Source organism: Macaca nemestrina, chromosome 4 (assembly GCF_043159975.1).
Source record: "Macaca nemestrina isolate mMacNem1 chromosome 4, mMacNem.hap1, whole genome shotgun sequence".
In the NCBI taxonomy this organism is placed as follows: Eukaryota; Metazoa; Chordata; class Mammalia; order Primates; family Cercopithecidae; genus Macaca; species Macaca nemestrina.
This window is the reverse complement of record NC_092128.1, coordinates 176,092,669-176,108,049: the sequence shown is the minus strand read 5'-3', so window position 1 is coordinate 176,108,049 and position 15,381 is coordinate 176,092,669. Positions and strand designations below refer to the sequence as shown.

The 15,381-nt window shown below is 45.3% G+C and overlaps 1 long non-coding RNA gene across 1 annotated transcript in view; it reads right to left on the bottom strand.

Moving 5' to 3' along the window:
* The window catches only part of LOC105472715 (uncharacterized), a 28,920-nt gene that overhangs the window by 12,701 nt on the left and 838 nt on the right, over positions 1 to 15,381 (bottom strand). The window lies entirely within an intron of this gene.

The following is a 15,381-nucleotide window of genomic DNA, read 5'->3' as shown; positions in this document are numbered from 1 at the left end:
GTCCCACAGTGGGGTTGGGGGTGGGGGTGAGGGAAGGCTGTCGGTAAATATCAGTGGGTTGATTGTGGTGTTTGGTAGAACTTGCTTTCCTGTTGTTTTTAATGAATATGTTAGGATTTTTGTGCCAGAAATTTATTTCACACATTAGCAGAGATGTTAGTGTATGCGATGTGGGAGCCTATATGTTTAAGAGTTTTAAGGAGTGAAGATGTTGTTCTTGTGTTGGCCTTCCCTTCCCTTCCCTTCCTTTGGCCTAGGTGGGACTCATAGGGAAACTTTTTTAGGTTAGTGCAAAAGTAATTGCGGTTTAGGCTGGGCACGGTGGCTCATGCCTTGTAATGCCAGCACTTTGGGAGGCTGAGGCAGGTGGATCACTTGAGGTCTGGAGTTGGAGACTAGCCTAGCCAACACGGTGAAACCTTGTCTCTACTAAAAATACAACAACTAGCCAAGCATGGTGGCGGGCACCTGTAATGCCAGCTACTTGGGAGGCTGAGGCAGGAGAATTGTTTGAGCCCAGGAGGCAGAGGTTGCAGTGAGCCAAGATTGTGCCACTGCACTCCAGCCTGGGCAACAGAGTGAGACTCCATCTCAAAACAAAACAAAACAAAAAAGGTGATTGTGCAAAAAACCACAATTACTTTTGCATCAACCTAAAGAGTTTTCTTTAAAACGGAATCATTTTAGCACATTGCACTGAAGTACTGAATCCTGTTTAAGACTCATGTTGCTACTTAAAGATGAACAGCAATTTTTAACAGGAAAAAAATATGATTTTGGGTTAGGACCTAAGAAGTGAGTTTTTCCTGCCTTCCACAGTTATGACCAGGAAAAAACTATGGCTCCAGCCATGGAAGTGGAGACAGTGTGAAGAGAGTCCTGGCTGGGATATGGAAAACTGTGGGAACCACCTCAAGGAGTCTTTCATTACCAAGAGCAAGACCAGCTACATAATTCTTGAGCCTCAGTATGAAATGTAAATATGGGGCCCCCTTATTTAAAAGTCAGGAAGGGCTACAGCAGAGCATTGACCACATTCTTCTAAGCACGGGGTTCTGTGCCACTGACCCAATGCGTGGTGCACACCTGAAGCTGGCCCTGCCCAGAGCCATTGTTCTGTACTCCATAAGGAAAAGGGAGGAGGTGGCAAAGGACAGTTTCAAGTCCTAATTTCTGTACAGTCCATGATCCCAGAGTAGGTACTCAGATGAGATAGAATGAATTGAAAAATGAACTTCACATTGAACCTGTTCATCCTGACCAGGTGAATTTCAAGAATGAAGCAAGTCCACTGACATTGGCAGCTGTGCTTTAGAGACCGTTTTTTGTACTTTTCTCACTTAAAGTGTAGGACTGCCTCCTCTTCACCACCGCTGCCCCTCTCCCCAAATCCCCCAAACTCTGCCAGAGTCCATCAGTGCAGAGCACGAGGTCCTTTTAAGAGCTAGGCATCTGGTAGGCCAGACGGAATTCTGAGAAGTAAAGAAAATAAAACTTCTACTATCTTCACAAAATAAGAAATAAAAAGCGTCAGTTAACATTCACCCAAATGTTGGGATCCCTGGCTGTGATTGGCTTTTGCCTACGGAGCAGGTAGGGTCTGTGGCTCATCTAGGGTCTGTGGCTCATCTCTCTCTTATTGGCTCCATCCCTATCACATATGCACAGATGAAGCAGCCTCAAATGTCCTGGTCCCTCTGCCTGGGACCCTGGCCCACCCCTCACCCCCGTCAGCTCTTTCATGCTGGGCCTGCTGCTGGGAAATGGGTCTTTCCTGGCACTGCCTATAAGCCAGCGTGCATGGGAAAATGGGCTTGTTTTCTTTAGGGGAGGGCTTTTGGAAAGACCTGTCAGGCTTTTGAAAAATTGTGATAAAACACAAATACCTGAAAATCTATGGTCATAACCTTTTTTTTTTTTTTTTGAGACGGAGTCTCGCTCTGTCGCCCAGGCTGGAGTGCAGTGGTGTGATCTCGGCTCACTGCAACCTCTGCCTCTCTGGTTCAAGCGATTCTCCTGCCTCAGCCTCCCAAGTAGCTGGGATTACAGGCGTGCACCACCACACCCGGCTAATTTTTTGTATTTGTAGTAGAGACGGGGTTTCACCGTGTTAGTCAGGATGGTCTTGATCTCCTGACCTCGTGATCCGCCCGCCTCGGCCTCCCAAAGTGCTGGGATTACAGGCGTGAGCCACTGCGCCTGACTGATCATAACCACTTTTAATTACAGTGACTGTTCAGGGGTGTCAATTATATTCACGTCATTGTACAGCTTGTCTCTAGAACATTTTCATATCTGTTGGGTTTTTAAGTCCCATCACCATGACCCCATAAGCGTTGGATTGCAGATATTTCTGGAAAGGAAGGACCCTTCAACATGAGAGGTGCTTAATACTTGTGCATTAAATGAATAGAACCAAATGAAGCTCTGTGCCTAAAGCCTCACATGTGACCAGCCCAATTCCCTGGACCCAGACAGAGTTGTGACATGTTTTTTCTTGTCTCCTCATAACTGTTTATTTACAAAAGGAAGAAAAAGACTTTGCAATCTCTTGGATTCTTCGATCTGCTTCTTGAGGCAGCTCTGATTTTCATTCCTAAATCATTTCCTCAGTCTGTCATGTTGGATCTGAATACATAAGGAGCCATAGCAACCTCCCAGCCATCCCAGGGCTTCATACAGTGCCTGGTATCCAATAGGTGCTTCCCATGTGATGAATGAATGAGTAACTGACAGGTTTTCAGTGTTAGAGGGAAGCAAGGATACATGGAATAAATGTGTGATCTCTAAACCTCGCTTAAGCCAGTGGCCTCAGCCCCTTGCCATAGACCCTTGTCCTAGCAAAGCTGAAGGGATGTCAGGGCAAAGGGCATCAGTGCAGGGGACAGAGGGTGTGCAAAGGACCAGGTGGTGAGAGAACCCTGTCCTGGGAGAAATCATCTTTGGAACAAAAGGTATGAAAATATCTTTGGAAACAGAAAAGATGGGAATGTTCTCAGGGGGACTGAGATGGTGGGTGGGGCAGCTTGTTAAAAAGCAGTTGGGAGTTGGTCTTAATGATGCCTACTTGGGTGCAGTCAGATAACAGAGGAGCTGCAAAGTCTTGCAGGAGGACATACGAGTGGGATTTTAGGAAATGATGAGAGGAGCAGGGAGAGGCATTCAAGGATTTAGGAACACGATCCCGTTTTTCTGTTTTGGCTGAAACAGAGCAGAATTTGCATGTTCACACACATCCTTTCAAAAATGGGAAAATACCCTAGATACATCTGCAAGGAATGCCTGTGACGACAGACCGGCCCCTGGCAAGCCTTGAGGGAATGAGGTTTGGGTTAAGGGTGAGACGGCAGCTCTTCTTTAGAGGCAGTGTCTCTGCAGCTGGGGCAGGTTCTCAGGCTGAGTGCAAAGGACATGCAGGGAAAGGCAAAAGTGTAACAGCAGATTTCTTTTTTCTTTTCTTTTCTTTTCCTCTCTTCTCTCCTCTCCTCTCCTCTCCTGTTCTCTTCTCTTCTCTTCTCTCTCTCTCTCTCTCTCTTTCTTTCTTTTCTTCCACCCCCTGCTTCACTAAGGACAAATGTTGCAATTCCAGGGTGGTGGAAGAAGCTGCTGCTTTTTCTTCCAGATGAGTGGATTATTAACAATGGAGCAGAGAAGCTGCCATGCACCATTATATCCTTCCTCGAGGAGACAGAGTCTCCAGCCAAAGAGAGGTGTAGGGTGACCCTGCTTGCCTCTGCAGGTGGGGTTTGGAGTACACCCTTCATGGAGAAGCATTGGAGAAATGGTTAGAAAGTCACATCCTAAATGAACTCACAATATATTCCCCATGGGCCAATCACATCCTTTCTCTGGGCCTCGATTTTTTCATCTTTGAGATGGGGTCATTAGATCAGAATCATCTGGTAATTATGAACATACAAATTCGTGGCACTAACTCCTGAGGATGCTGACTCTAGGTCAGGCCCTGCCATAGATGTGCCAGGGTTTGTGAGCTGTGATGATGGAGCACAGGTCTTACCCCATACCATGAGTTGACTTTGCTCTTTCCATCATCAGAAGGATTCTAGAACTCTCTGAGCAGAATCAACCCAAGGGTGATCTAACTGTTAGCATCCCTCAATTCCCTGCTTCAATCTGATTCATCTATCAAGGCCAGTTGAAATCTCCCTCCTTCCTGAAGCCTTCCCTGGCTTTTGGGCCCCTCATGCGTTCTTTCTCTTATCCTCTCCTAAATCATCCAGGACACATCTGTTGTCTCCTACATGTAGAACAACATTATTTGGTGTTATCAGCTACCCTGTCAACTCTTTAGCTGGTCTTTCCAGAGAGAAGGGCACGGACCTCACTGGGAGATCCCTGTCTCCCTCCCACCCTGACACTATGGTGACTGACTCAAATTGGACTGCTCTCAAATGGTACTTGCCAGGTCAGTGAGTCACTGCAGCATGGCTAATCACCACTGCACTTATTGCCAGGTCAGCTAAGTCAGCATCTGCTCTTTGATCCTTTCCAATGGGGCATGATATAGTTTATTAATTTCAGTCACCTTCATGCAAATCTCCCATGCACTGATTTCTTGTGATTTCATTAGCGTGAAGGTTGGGGTTTGGGTTTGCTCCATGACATGTTCGATTGCTCAAATCCCATGTACTTCTAAAAACTTCGTGCCTTGATTTGAAAAGGATTGGATGGCATCCACTCTCCTGGTAAGAGTCATGCTTTTCTTATCTGCTGTTTATATTATACTCTCTTGTCACAGAAAAAAAAAGAAGAAACTAACACTTTAAAAGAGGAACAAGCATATGGAGAAAGGTGGAGATAGAGTTGGGGGGCAGGAAAGGAGGCGAGGGGTAGGGGGATGATGCCACATGCCAGTTGGAGAGGGCCTGCTTCCTACCATATCACCGTTCCTTGTTATCCAGTCTCCCAATCCTGCCCCTCTTCTCTGGCATTGTTTATAGTCCTTGTAAAAAAAAATCGTAGCAAATCCCAATTACCTCTTGGACACAGTGTGGGTAGGAGAATGCAGGAGAAGTTTTGGAGAGAGAAATATATTGTATGTTATCTTGCATGTGTCCCAATCTGGGTCCTAACCCTTGTTTTCTAACAATGGCACTGGATTTCTAAGCGATTCAGCAAGGCACATTGACAGTGCCTTTAAGTACGGGTCCGTTGCCTGTTGACACTGATGAAGTGGATTTGAAGGCCCACAGTGCAGATTTAGAATCAAGTGAGCTCTTTGTAATTACAGACATGAGGCTTGTTCGGGTTGTGGGCAGCTCTGAAACAGACATGTCTCTTCTATAGGCACATATGCGTCTGGCATACACTCCCGTCTCCTCTCTCTCTCATTTTTCCCTGAGTGGTAAAGTCTTAACCACTCAGCAGCCTAAGTCATACCTGCAGTTGGTCTCCTACTAAGACGATTTACTAGGCAGATTCTCTTTTCTGTTGCCACTTTGTAAAATGGACTCTTCGCTTCCCCGAGCAGTTTTCTGTGATACTTCTCTTTCTCATTCCATCCTTTTTCAGGGGAGTCGTTATCTGTTGTGCTTTAATTGTGCGTCCGTTAGGGTGTTCCAGCCCTGTTCCACTCTCAGGGATTTTAATACTTCCTCCCAGTGTGCCATGCTCACCTGATTTCCCCCCTAATCCCATAAATCTCCTTCTACCAAACCTTAATACAGTGGGGATTAGCTTTCTCTGTATCCATTTTGCACAACAGTGGAATTTTTGTATAACATCTTCCATAGGAGCAGCATCTGTAATTGCTTTGAGCTAGAAGGGGTTGTGAGGAGCAAGTCTGGTCAACACTGTTGAAAATAAACCCCAACTAAATGCAATGTGCTATCCTGTATTAGATACCCTCTATTCTTCTCCGGAACAGACAAAGGACACTCATGGAAAAACTGGTGAAATCTGAACCGAATCTGTGGTTTAGTTAATGTCATCGTAACTTTTCTTTCTTTCTTTCTTCTTTCCTTCCTTCCTTCCTTCCTTCCTTCCTTCCTTCCTTCCTTCCTTCCTTCCTTCCTCCCTCCCTCCCTCCCTCCCTCCCTCCCTCCCTCCCTCCCTCCCTACCTCCTTTCTTTCTTTCTTTCTTTCTTTCTTTCTTTCTTTCTTTCTTTCTTTCTTTCTTTCTTTCTTTCTTTCTTTCTTTCTTTCTTTCTTTCTTTCTTTCTTTCTTTCTTTCTTTCTCTTTCTTTCTTTCTTAGACAGGATCTCATTCTGTCACCCAGACTGGTGTGCAGTGGCGTGACCACAGCTCACTGCAGGCTTAGCCTCCTGAGTTGAATTGATCCTCCCTCCTCAGCCTTCCAAATAGCTTGGATGACAGGTGTGCACCACCACACCTGGCTAATTTTTGAATTTTCTGCAGAGGTGGGGTCTTGCCATATTGTCAGACTGGTCCTGAAGTCCTAAACTCAAGAAATTCAGCCCCCTCAGCCTCCCAAAGTGCTGTGATTACAAGCATGAGGCCCCACACCTAGCCATCCATGTTGATTTCTTAGTTGTGACAAATATACCAAGGTTATGAAAGATGTGAACGTTAGAGAAAGCCGGGTGAAGTATATACAGGAAATTTCTGTACTATCATGGCAACTTTTCTGTGAATCTAGAATTATTCCACAGTGAAAAGTTAATTTAAAAATCAATATTTTTAAAAATAAAATTTAGAGGGGCCAGGTATACTTTTTTGGTCTGCCCATACAGCACAATCCTTATATGCCTGGGGTCTTGAATCCTATCTCTGCAACTCACTAACTGCATGATGGCTGTGCTTCTAATTCCTCATGGGTAAAGTAGGAATAAAAATAGTAATTGAATCGGTACACCTGCAACAATGCTTAGCATATGGTAAGAGTGCAATCCACGTGAACTTTTTATTAACATTTTATTGAATTCAGTGTACAACTGGCGAGTCATATCAGAGTGCATTGTCTCTTAATTTTAAATAGTTCCCATGCAGGAAACCAAACGAATCAAGCTCCTGACATTTTCAGATCTACCTTTCCTGGTTCCAAAATATGTTCCTGAGATATGCAGGCAAAATCACCATGTCCTCCTCTCCTCTCACTTCTCAGAGTTTAAGGAGAAAGTCCATTACTAATAAGAATTCTAAACAAGAAAGAGGTTCATGACAGTTAAGGATTCAAATAGAAATAGATGGCTCTGTGTGGCTTTTTCCTCTTCTGCTTTCTTGTCTCAACTCAGTGTGGATGTTAAGTGGAAGCAGAGCAGGGATTTTCAACTCGGGGAGATTTTGTCCCCCATGGGATGCTTGCCAATGTCTGGTGACATTTTGAGTTTTCCCAACTGGGGACAGGATATCACTGGCAACTGGCAAGTAGCGGCCAGGGATACTACTAAACATCCTACACTGCACAGAACAGCCCCCACCACAGAGAAGTATCTGGCCCCAAATGTAACAGGACCATTACTGAGAATCCCTGAAGAAGAGTCAACAGCTACCCTATTAACCCAATAATACTTTCGCAATTGAGCTCGTGCCAAGTCTATCCTCCCTACCCAAAGAATTTGTTTATCTACAACAGATCTTGGGAAAATTAAATAACTTTCCAGAGGGTCATCAAAGACCCGGGGAAAGGTTTTCTGGGCAGTAGGCATATCTTCTAAAACAAAACCTTTGAAACTCCCATCTTCAACTATTTGAGTAGGGGGAGAAATGGGGGCAACTTAATGATAAAGTCAGTAAAAGAAACATGATGTGCTTTTCTTGGCTGTTGATAAGGTGCTAGTGTTCATGATTTAGGTTGGAGGGAAAAATGGAAAATGAGTTTTATGAAGAGGAAGGATAGAAACAAGAGTTGTAGGTGTTGGGAGTGGGTTAGGGAGGGGCAAGGGTAGTGATGTAAGCTTATTGTCACAGATGTCTACAAGCAATCAGCCAACAGTTCCAACTCTGTGATTCTTCAGAAATCGGATGACCTCAGCTGGCCCAGAATGATGGTTTTTCTTGCAAATGGTATCAATACAAATAATGTTTTATGGTAAAAGATATACTTCTCACTTTGAGAAAACCCTCTGCATTTTGAGACTGGCCAGATTGTATGGGTTTTAGCCAGGGAAGTCCAAGATTGATGATGTACCTGGTGAGGTCCAGAGATCCTGTGGCCTCTGCTTGTAGAGCTGTACTGTCCAATATAGTGAACAACAGCCACCTGTGTCTATTGAAGTTAAAGTTAATTAAAATTAAATAAAACTGAAAGTTCAGTTCCACAGTCACACTGGCCACATTTTGAGTGCTTGATGGCCACATGTGGCCACCATATTAGCCAGTGTAGATACAAAACATTTCCATCATCATGGAATGTTCTACCAGACAGTGCTGCCCAAGCCTGGAGCCTTTCTCTTACAAGTCTGGGTCACTGCACCAGGACAGGTACTTGCCTAACAGGGCACAATGGAGCCGAGGGCCATCAGCTGAGCCCCCTTTAATACACCAGAGAATCCCTGACCTGGAAGTTTAAGAAGCAGAGGAAAATGGCTGATGGGAAAGATAGTTCTCAGGCTGAACAAGACTCTTCAAGATGAACATTATAAAAGCAATGAAAGGGGTGAGGGCAGAGCACGAATCAGGAAAGAAGGAAAGAGCCACCGCCTGGCTCTGTGGGTAGAGTCCAAATTATGATTTGGTAGAAATCCAAAGATTCCAAGTCATAGTGATTCAGGCACACCAGAATTTCACAGTGATTGGTAAGAGCGTCTTCAAATGTGGCTTGATCCTGGCCATGGTCTTAGATCTTACACTCGGGGGATGAACTGACATGTCTGTCATCATAATTCAGCCTCTATGTCTAGCTTCCTTCATCTTGAACTTGGAGGAATTGGACTCCACTTGATTCTGTGTGCTTTATGTGGATTATAGGCGTTTTTTCCTTTTACTTCCTAACACACCAAGAATGAAGATGTGCCTTTCAAAACAAGGCTCACTTCAGTGATGGGGGGAGGTGGAATGAAAAAGATGCATTCCATAATGAGCAGCTGATTCTGTGTCATGAAGCTACACAAAATATGACTGCCTGTACCTTCAGGGAGGGCACAGAAGTTAGGAGGGCAGCCCCCAAAGGCTGGGCATGAACAAGGACATCACATCGTGTTATGATGGTCTTATTCCATGTTAGCCTATGGATGCCTGCGTCAGTGGGATTGGGAGCTTGTCTGGGCTGCCTGATGGGCTGGGAGTCATTCAGAGACCCCTAGGCTCTGCTCATTTCCGCTGTGGGAGCCTGGACAAGCCCCCACCGCCACCTCCTCACCTGTGAAAGGGGAGTCGTGCACATTGCACCTGCTTCTCATTTTAAAGGAGGTAACACATGTAAAATGTAAAAGGCCCTACAGACTAGCAAGTGCTAGAGAAATGGACTATTTTTATTTAAAATTTCCCTTTTCCCCACAGCTCCTATAGAAATTCATTACCTTTCCCTGAGAACACTGGTTTCAGTCTGAGTTTGGTCCAAAACCAGTATATGTTGTCGGCGGACTGTGAGTCAGATGCTGTGGGTGCAGAGCTCTTTGAGGGGGACCTCCCTTCCTCAGCCTGGGGTGACACAGACTACTTCTTGTCCCCAGTGTCTGTCCTCCCTTTTTAGTAAAGGTTTTAGCTAGCACATGGCCACCCAGACGAAGCCCACATTTTCCAACCTGTGTTGCAGTTTGATGTGGCCCTGTAGTTAGGTTCTGTCCCAGGGAATGCAAGCAGAAGTGACATATGCCATTCTTGGTTTGTACCTTAAAAGGAAGGAGAACCCTCCCTGCTCCACACTGCTTCCCAGAATGGGCATGATGGCAGGACTGGAGTAGCAAGATGGAGACTGCGTTGAGGATAGCAGAAAAATAAGAGGGAGGGAATTGGGTTGTTCATACCGTGAAGCTTTCAGACCAGCTCTGGGCCACCTCCCTAGACTGTAACTTTATCTAAGATGCTGTCTTGGAACTTTCTTTGTCATGGCACCTAACTTGCATCCTCACCACTATGGCCTTGAAATGTCCTTCCCCATAGCCTACTTCCAATCCTCATGGCACCAGCCCTGTTGATCTCAAGTTCTCCATCTTTCCTGCCTTCCCTGCTTCCCTTCCAGGTAAAATTTACCTTTTCAGGCCGTCAGTGCCCTACTTCATGCTATCAGTAGTACTTCATAGACTAACCAGTGCCAGTGACTTGCTGTGTATTCCTTCCCAGGCAATGGGCATTTTGACAGGGCTCCCTGGAGACACAATGCTTATCCATGCGGTGGCATCAACAGAAGGCATGCTGAGTGTGACAGACAGGCGGGTGGGGAGCTTACAGCTTACTATAGATTGGACACCATTCTACATCAGTAATCCTCAGGCCAGCTTCCCAGTGCTCCTGTATGAACACCAGGAAACTTAGGCCAACTTTGAAGACCACAAGCCAGTCAGACATCTGCTTATCTGTTTCAGAAAGTTGAGCATAGGGGTTGATAGTCTATACAGCTCTCTGTGCCTGTGGTGCCTCTCTGTCTCTGCAGGCATCTGGGTGACTCTGGGGTGATGTATCTGAGGTGCCACTCTCATCCCAGGGGACCTGGCTCCGAGTGAGTGAGTTCCAGTGCCCAGCTCTGGAGGCATGAGCTGGAGAAGCAGGCAGGGCTGCCTGGGCAGCTCGGCGGCTCTGTGGGTAGAGTGCACAACTGAAGAGAGCCAGTGACTCCACATTCCCTCCCAGGACACTGGGCCTTGAGCTGCTGGACCAGCCACACCTGCGTGAGCCTTTGCTTTCAGGGTGGGATGGGAAGAGCAAAGGTGATGGCTAATGTTGGTTTTCTTCTCATTTGTAGGGATACAGGGACAAACATCCCTTTGCAAACATGTTTCCGAAGGAGTTTCTCTGTAGCTTCACTTTGTAGTTGTAAGAAGGCCTGGCGGATTTTTGGTTTGGTTTCGTTTGGTTTTGGTGTGGGGGACAGGAGGGGCTGTTTTGCTTTCTCACTGATTCACTGGAATATAGGGAAGGATTGAAGAGAAACTTGTCAGAGGGAAGGAAAGAAAAATTAGAACTAAACTCAAAACACCACATCCTGATCATAGAAGATTAAATCTCCCTACCATAAAGACACGTGTGTGCATATGTTCATTGCAGCACTATTCACAATAGCAAAGACACGGAATCAACCTAAATGCCCATCAACAATGGACTGGATAGAGAAAATGTGGTACATATTCCCCATGGAGTATTATGCAGCCGTGAAAAAGAATGAGATCATATCTTTTGCAGGAATATGGATGGAGCTGGAGGTCATTATCCCAAGCAAACTAACACAGGAACAGAAAACCAAGTACCACATGTTCTCACTTATAAGTGGGAGCTAAAAATTGAGTAAATATGAACACAAAGAAGGGCCTCCTTGAGGGTGGAGGGTGGGAGGAGAGAGAGGATCAAAAAGTACCTCTTTTTGATCAGGTACTATGCTTATTATCGGGGTGACAAAATAATCTGTACCTCAAACCCCCATGACACTCAGTTTACCTATATGACAAGCCTGCACCTGTATCCGAGCCTAAAACAAAAAGTTAAAACAATAAATAAAAACATGAGGTGTGGCTTCTTTCTCTTAACAAAAAAAGATTAAATGTGAGAACGAGGCCTGTGAGCTAACAGGATAGAACAATATAGCAAGTGTCTCCTATTTTCTGACTTTCAATTGTATGAAAATACTTTTCAATTCTGTAACATGGTTCAAACAAACCCCTGATCATTATTCCCTTGCACCTTTGCCCTTGAATTGGGTAGAACAGACATGGCTGGCCTCCCCCAGGCCAGCCATCACCCCTCCCAAGAGAAGCAGTGTTTTCATAGCCGGACAGCACTGGAAACAGGCGTTGGGCTCTGCATCCTGACCCAGGCGGGGCAGGCCGAGTGTTCTCACAGCCATCTGTTGCGGCCTGTAATGCATGAGCACATTAGCACATGGCCCGCCAGCAGCCTCAACATTGTTCTCCAGGCTGAGTTAGTTCAGCCGATCTCAACAAAGGGGACAGTTTTGCATTCAGGATAAATACAACCACTGAGGGTTTCTTTATTTCTTTTTCTTTTTTTTTTTTTTTAAAGGATACTTAATGTTAAGGTTTTCACTGGCTGTCTGAATTGCAAGTTGCAACCACCTCCCACTCCCTCCAATATCATTCCCATTCTGTTAATGACATTGACATGGATGCTTTGTAGGAACTACTAAAGGAGATATTTTTATGCTCCTCATTGGAAAGATTCATCCAATAGCATTTTTTAAAAATCCAGGGAGTTTGCCTCACAAAGGATTAGAACAAAGTGTCCAACCATGAATTCATTTAATGTTAAGGTCAGTCTTATGCCTCCAGCTCTGGATTTTTAGTGTGCTCAAAGACTACCCAAGGGACTTTGGGAGGCAGCTTTTGTTCACAGTAGCGAATGTTATATGTCAAGCTTTAGCAAATTTGTTGACAGTAACTGATAAATTATTTCAGAAAATCCCTTGTTTGCCCAACACCCCAGGACCAATAAAAGGCCAGCCTCCAAGACTTGGCAGATTTTTAAAAAGCATTTTCTGGAAGGAAAATGAAGTTTGATGCTACCCTTTTCACAGGATCAGATTTTTGCTTATATTTTCTCATGTGAGAATCCTAGTGAAGCTTTATGTCACTTGCATTCTAGTTACAAAATAGTTCAGTGCCAAAAATCATCTGCATGCATTCATTTCGTTCATTAAATAGGTATTTATGGAGCACTTATTATGGGCTGGATACCATTGTACATCAGTGATCAAGGTGGACAGAGTTCTCTGCTGGGTGGAGCTTATGTTCTAGTGTGGCAGACAGGCAATAAACAACAAAATTAATCAATAAGAAATAGCATATAGGGAAAGGGAAAGTTGAGCAGGGCAATGGAATTGAAAATGCCAGAGAAAGTTGTAGTATTAAAAAGGAAGGAGGGGCCAGGCATGATGGCTCACGCCTGTAATCCCAGCACTTTGGGAGGCCAAGGCAGGTGGATCACCTGAGGTCAGGAGTTCAAGACCAGCCTGGCCAACATGGTGAAACTCTGTCTCTACTAAAAATACAAAAATTAGCCAGGCGTGGTGGTGCACACCTGTAATCCCAGCTACTCGGGAGGCTGAGGCAGGAGAATCCCTTGAACCTGGGAGGCGGAGGTTGCAGTGAGCCGAGATGGCGTCATTGCACTCCAGCCTGGGCAACAAGAGCAAACTCTGTCTCAAAAAAAAAGGAGGTGAAATTATGATCTCAATTTACAGAGCCTCCATATTCCAAAATTCTTTTCAGAATAAAAGTTAAAAAAACAAAAACATGAGGTGTGACGAGCTAACACGTTAGAACAATCTAGCAAGTGTCTTCCATTTTGTGACTTTCAATTGTATGGAAATACTTTTCAGTTCTGCAACATGGTTCAAACAAACCCCTCAAATTCTTTTTGGACTATGGAAGCTTGGGGGGACCTTCCCTACATACAGCTTTTTTCCTCTTTAAGTTCAAATGGAAAAGACAACTTGATCACCCCGCTCCAATCAGGGTCCATTTCAAAGCTCTTAAATGCTGAGGACAAGCATGTTTTTAAAGCAGTGTGTCTGTATGTTTCTAACCTGCCTAAAGCAGGGGATGGGGTAATACAGTGGTCATCAAGTTCAGATGTACCTGATGCAGCCGTTATCACTGAGTGTTCTCCACACCCCCTGGCACATTAAACGTGTGCTGGATAAAACGTGTGCTGGAGAAGATGAACTTCAGGAGTAAAGATAGCAGTTTGTCCACTACCCCCAGCCCCAGATTTATGTGGGATCTTCATTATGTAGTTTAATGCCCACTTCTTAAAATGCGACTCTTAACTCTATCATAATGAATATCTGAACAAGTTACAAGTTAGTTGGTTATTTCCTTTCCAAGTCACAACTGATGAAAGTCTGGCTGGATATTGAATAAGGGAATTGCTCACAAAACACTACCTACTTCAGCCAGGCATCTCACTGAGATTCTGGCTCCCTGAGACCCAAAGGCAGAGATTTGTTCAGGCATCCTGATCTGCTGGAGGCACCATGCAAGTCCTGGGACATTTGTTATGGGGTCCTTGACACACACCTGTGGCAGGGAGGACATGAGATACATCCCACGAGTGGCAGGGTGGACTTCAGGGCTGTGAAAAGTCATAGAGGATCATAACTTGAAATGTCCTTTGCCAGGTTTTCACTTTGTATGTGAGTAGATAGAGGCTCAGAAAGGTCAAGCAACTCGCTGGAGGATGCTCAGCCTGGTCGGAGACCTAGATTTTTAAACTCTTGGAACAGGCTTCTTTTCACTATGGCAGGTTGCATACCAGGACCTGAAGAGTTACTCAGAAGTGAATGAAATCACCAATAGATGATAAACAAAATGTAGCACACATCCACAACAGAATATGATTCCACTGTAAGAAGGAATGAAGTAGGGATACATGCAACAATGTAGCTGAACCTCAAAAACATTATGCTAAGTGAAAGAAGCCAGTCACAAAAGGCCACATATTTTATGACTCCATTTACATGAAGTATCTAGAATCTGTGAATCCATAGAGATAGAAAGTAGATTGGTGGCTGCCAGGGGTAGGGGTTGGGGAGTGAGGAGGAACTGCTCAGTGGATCCAGGTTTTACTTTGCAGTGATGAAAATGTCTTGGAACGAGACAGAGGCAGTGGCTGCACGACATTGTCAATGCCACTGAAACTGTTCACCTTAAAATGGTTAACTTTTTGTGACATGCATTTGACCTTAATTAAAACAAAAAAATAGTGAATGAGGTAGGAAGAGCTGATGGGTTAAACACAAAAAGGTGGGTGATGACAAGCAGATTGGCTGTGGAGGGTGGTGAAGGGAAAGAGAGGGGCAAAGAAGGCAAGCCCAGGGTGGGGCGGGGAAGAGTGCGGCCTCCTGGCTGTGCTGGTCTTATGGGCTGCCTGCCCCTGCTGTGGTCGCCTGCCAGCACCCGGCTGCACTAAGTCATTTCCTTCCTGTGCTGGCTAAGCCACACTGTCTTCCAGTGTCTTCATTAGCACTGCTGCCTTGGCCTGAACAGCCCAGAGAGGTCAGAGCTGGAGCCAATGGGGAGCTCCATGCCCAGCTCCCAGGAGGCCCCACCACTGTTCTCCCCGAGGCTCCCAGCTGCAATTCCAGAGTGAGCAGATCCTTAGCTCTCCAGCTCACCCCTTACACTGGGCATCTGAGGGGCACAGCTGGAGGGACAAGCAGGCCTGGCCCTGAGAGGGTGGACTCTCCTCAGTGAGTGGATGAGGGGATGGGACGATGAGGCTGGGGCTTGGGCTTCACAGGCAACTTTTCCTTCAATCAGTTCCTTTCTGATCCTGGCTCCCTCCTTTAA